Source organism: Camelus ferus, chromosome 6, assembly GCF_009834535.1.
Source record: "Camelus ferus isolate YT-003-E chromosome 6, BCGSAC_Cfer_1.0, whole genome shotgun sequence".
Classification (NCBI taxonomy): domain Eukaryota; kingdom Metazoa; phylum Chordata; class Mammalia; order Artiodactyla; family Camelidae; genus Camelus; species Camelus ferus.
This window is the reverse complement of record NC_045701.1, coordinates 34,507,990-34,513,815: the sequence shown is the minus strand read 5'-3', so window position 1 is coordinate 34,513,815 and position 5,826 is coordinate 34,507,990.

Here is a 5,826-nt window from a genome sequence, read left to right as displayed (position 1 = left end):
TGCAGTGCTTTTCAGATACTGCTTTTTTCACAAATTGAAGGTCTGTGACAACCCTACATCAAGCAAGTCTATTGGCACCATTTTTCAACAGTATCTGTATATCTCATGTCTGTGTCACATTTTGTTAACTGTTGTAATATTTCAAACTTTTTTCATTATTATTACATTTGTTATGGTTATCTGTGATCAGTGACTTTTGAGGTTACTACTGCAAAAAAGATTAGGACTTGCTGAAGGCTCAGATGATGATTAGCATTTTTTAATTAATTTTTAATTAAGGTATATACATTGTTTTGATAGACACAATGCTACTATTGCACACTTAACAAACTACAGAATAGTGTAAACATAACTTTTATATGCACTGAGAAACCAAAATAATTAATGTGACTCACTTTATTGTGATATTCACTTCACTGAAGTGGTCTGGAATCAAACTACTGCAATTACCTCCAAGATACTCCTGTATACATAATTCCTGAGCTCTTTGAGTTTACAAGAGCACAAAGTTTGCAAAGCTCTAGTTCAGAAGGAAAATGCTGTACAAATAAAAATATAAATATCTAAAAAGAGACTGTGGTAATTTCATTAAAAGAAAACAGCAAGGAGCAAGAAAACAGAATGATGAGGATAATAATTCCAATGTGGAAGTAGGGGAAGGACTCCCAGAAGAACTGACAGCCAAGTGGAGCTATAAAAATTCCAAAATTTTGAAAGCATAAATATTATTTAATTTTCCAAAAACTGTCATCCAAAATTTACTTATTCCCAGTCAATTCAAACATCACTATTTCAAGTGCTTTACCACATATCATATACTTATCAGAATTTGTGCTGAAAAACAGAAAAATCTTTGCTTGGAGTATAAGATTGTTTCTATTGAAAAACAAGTTAACCAACTGAAAAGTGGTAAATTCCATTTAAAAAGTCAACAAAAAATTAAAACAGACCTTTAAATTAGTGTTACATGTTTTAGCTAAAATTATTGAACTAGTCTGTGATGAAGACATAGCCTAAAGCTAAATTAACCAAATCTATAACCTTAAGGAAAAAAGACTTTAAGTGAGAGTCAAAAGGACAACTAATTATAGTTAATTTTTATAACATCTGTCATGTAGATATTGCTAAAATGTTGTCTAAAGTGTCAGGGAAAGGTTCTTAGCAATTCCCACTAATATACTATGGTAAGGTTAATTATAATTAGGCTATAAGACTGATAAAAACACCGGTTGGAAAGAGAGGAGCTGGAAAACTATAATGAGATTATACAAGTTTTGGAATGTGAGGTGAATCAGAAACAGTAAAAGAAAACAAGTTTGGATAAAACCAGTGGTCAAAATCAATAAAACAAAAAGAAAGATATGAGGTCTGATAGTTAAGTTAAGAGAACTGATTCCCTTTTAAGTCAGCAGGTTGCCAAAATGCAGGATTTGGGAGAAGTGAGCCATGGTTCAGACTCACAACTTAGGGCAAGAAAAGATGAGAAAAAAGGACCTGATTCTACTTGGTGGATGTCTTCACTGCCATGTTAACTGAAATATGCAAGAAAATGCCAAAATCACTGGCCTCACCTAAACGCCTTGACATTCATGATTACTGGCACGTCAAGCACATAAGAGTGCAGCTAACATCATTTCATACAAAAACTTAAAATAGTAAAATTTTGATGGGTATGTTACAGGTAGCAGCTGAACTGAGGCCACTATCCACAGGGAAGAAAAATATAAATAGGTAATTATGAATCAGGTATGATTATGTCACTTCTGTATTAGTAGCAGATGTAGTTTAAGCAAGACACATACTATCTGCAAGAAGAGTACATAAAAATTTGCAAGATATCTTTTTCCCTACCATAAAAAGAAAAATATATGCAATTTAAATATACATGGGGAAACAAATATAAAGATAAGCACCAGTTGCTCTAATGAAGGCAGACATTAGCTTCAAAGTAAAAATGATTAGCTCAAACAACAAATGTGTGAAGTAGATGTACAGAAAATTTTCTCCTTCTCATAAGCCTGTAACATTAGCTTGAATTCTACATTCATATGTGATGTGTCTTTTTCTACATTACAACAATTAACAGTTGATGACTGCCATATGAAAGAAGTATTTTAGGAGTTTTTACCTGTACTTACCATCCTTCTTTGCAGATACTGATTTTAAAATCATGACATCATTTCTTTGGAAAATCTTTAATTATAATTCATAGCTTTACATAACTTCTATGCACTGCATGTATATTTCACTATGAGAAATTATGTTGGTGAGAGTTTACTTTTGATGGTGTCATTTTAAACAATTTATAGGCTTTTTTATTTTTACTAAATGGTATGTGAAACAAAAATCACAAAATATGTAAGAGATTTCAACTCTTTTCTTTTGGACTTTATATAAACCATATAAAGTTGGAGGAAGATAAAATTCTCAGGGAAGAAAAACTAAATTCAAGACTATAACATTTCTATGTTGAAATTTAGTCCACAGTAATATTACACAACACTGACTTCTCATTGACATGACTATCAATAAATTGATTGACCTGAGAGATAAATATTGATTTTTAGCAAGCTCAAGGTCTGTACTCATATCAGACAATTCTTCTTGATATTTCCTAGGATACAAAGTCAATAAATGAATTTTTATATTTATATTCTGAATAGTTGCCCAAGTCTACAAGAAAGTTAGTTTTTCATTCTGTTACGAAGAAGTGTTGACCAATTTACATCTATATTCTGTGCGTGTTTCCTAAAAAATATCCAAATGAAGTATCTCTCATATTGCTGCTCTTAACATTTGACTCATTTTAATAACTCATTTGAATATTATTCCAGTTCAGTGCTATTTCTCATATTTAGTATCTTTTCTATTTACTAGATTTCTTTTTCTATGTCACCACTATATTCAGGCTTTTTTGACATGAGGCCAGTACATAAGGCCACTTATGACAGACCAGAAAAGAATAAAATTACTTATTGGATGAAATGTTCTACACTGATTGTTTGGCAGTTATTAAAATAAGCATACAGATGTTTGCATGAACTGTTTTTTAACTTAAGTGAATAAAGGTTCCAGAATTCTATACATAAATATAAGATTCCTTTCTGCATTAGAGATACTGCATTGTACTATCACCTGGGTTTTAAGGCTTTAGTCTAATCCAAAAGGGCTGACAGTAGCACTAGGTATATGCCTGAGTTTTAAACAGGCATCAAGCCATCTGCTTAAAAGTAAATTCAGAGTCCTGATGATGACAGCCTGAATTTCTAAACCAGGTATTCATTACTATCAATGACAAGTCAGTACAGATAGTTAACCTAATGTGTGTTTTGAATAATGTCCCAAAATTCTGTTATCCTCTTGTTTTCACCGAGTCTTGATTCCAAGGAAGGCAATAAGGTACAGTTCTTTCTATCTCAACGACCTAGAAGAATGTGGTGGTGTAACTAAAGATACATGAAGCTATTACAAATACAGCATATCTTTCTTGAGTATTATTTTACCAGACAGTAGATATATTAGTTTGCTAGGGCTGCCATAACAAAATACCACACACTGGGTGACAAAGAGAAATTTATTTCTCCACAGTTCTGTAGGACAGAAGTCTGAACTCAAGATATCAGCAGAGTTCCTTCTAAGTGACTCTCTCCTTGGCTTGGAGCTGGCCAATATCTTCTCCCAATATCGTCACATGATCTTCCCTCTGTGTATCTGCCTGCGTCCTAAGGACATCAAGTTCTACTGGACTAAACCCCCTCCCAATGGCCTTATTTAACTTTAATTACCTCCTTAATGGATCTCTCTCCAAATACAGTCACATTCTGAGCTACTGGAGATTAGAACTTCAACATGCGAATTTTGAGGGGGCACAATTCAGCCCATAACAGTAGGTAAAGAAAATAATTGTCTTTACTTAAAATTAACATGAAAACACTATGAATAGAATAAAAAATTTGTATGATTTAAAGATATACAAGTATTATACTTCTTAAGACTATGGTCCTGGATCTCTAAGGAACAGTATTCTCTGCTCTGGGGATATTTCGGTGGAAATATTAAAGGTGCACTGGTAGTGATAAAATAATGAGATTTATAATTAAACAATTCTTTGTTCAAATGCTAACTTCACCGCTTGCCCATCTCATATTGTGGCAAATTATCTGTGATATTTAAGCCTCAGTTTTTCCTCTTATAAACAGGAGTAAGAACAATAATTCCTATTACATAGAGGTAGTATGATTAAGGGAGACAATATTATAAAAAATAATGAGCACAGTTAAGTACTTGTATAAACATTAGATTTCATTTCAAGAGTATTTCTATGTCTTGGTTCAAAAATAAAATCTTAAAATACAACCTTGACCTAAAAGATATTAAGAGGGAAGATGTATTTGCTAAGATAGTAAAAACTATAAGCATATTAAAACATTTAAAGATGCTTGCTTTAAGTCTACTTCAGAATGTTAAATATCATATAAAGATAGTCAAATATGAAAATTAGTACAGTAAAGAACTGATGTGCAATAGCAATTATATTATTTCAAAGAACTTCAGATCTTCTTTGCTTTTAATTTTTTGCAAATATACATAGACATACATACACATACATTTACAGACATACATTTTATTCATATATGTATAAATACATTTAAATATACATTTAATATATATAAAAGATGAAAGTTTGGGAGGCAATGTAATAAATTATTATACATATTATTATACATAATTATTTCATAATGAGTATAAGAATGAGAAGAACTTACGTTAAGCATTTACTGAATTAGCACATGGAAAGCCCTTAGAAAAGTGACTGATATCATCAATGAATGCTTGTTTGTTATTAGTGGTACTATTATGTATATCAGCCACCATGTTAATCAATTTACATGTGCCATTTCATTTTATTCTCTCAAAACCCTAAGAGGTAAATGCTATTATTATCTTCATTTTACAGGTGAGGATGGTGGGGCTCAGACAGGTGAATTCAACTAGTAAGTGTAAGAGCTATGTTCAAAACAAGGTCTTTCCAACTTTAGAATTCAAACTCCTAACAACCATGATATCATTCCTCTCCCGTATTTCATCTCTAGTGGTGACAGTCTCAGTAAACATTCCCCTATCTGATTTCAAATCATTTCTGCTTTCAGTCATGCTTCTTCCCTCCATTTAGTTATGTGACCATCTTTAATCCAAAAGGTCCGAGGCTGCCAAAATATATTAAATAGTGCCAGTATAAACAAAATAGATCCTGCACCTATTTCTCTTTTCCCTTCTATTCTTTTTTGGTTTAAATTTAATAAGGATTGTGTATTTCAAGAAGATTATGATTATATCTGCAAACTGAACCAACAAAGATGCCTTCTCTTATGAAAATGGTATAATACCAATTAAAAGGAAAGAGAAGGATCAAATAGTGAAAAAAAACAACTATCACAGAACTGCACCTCTGGAAGAAACAACACAGATGAGTGATGACTTACACTATTTTCCTAGCTCCCAATGCAATATTCTTTCCACAAGAGCAAGGTGCTTAGTGAACCATAATAACTAACTGTACAGATGAAATTTCTCAAATTTCTGAAAATTATTTGCAAAGATGCTTAATTATTTTTTGTAAAACCAATATGCTGTCCTGGGTTCTGAATTCTGACTACCATTTTTCAATTTTTGTTCCTCTTTTTTTCTGTCCACTTATACTGCCTGTTTTACTTCAGTATGCGTGAATATTTCTGAACCTCAAATTTAAAGAGCATATAAAAGATTCCTTGGACCTTCCTTGGAAAGACATTAATGAAAAATAGGATCCTGTTTAATATAATTTGT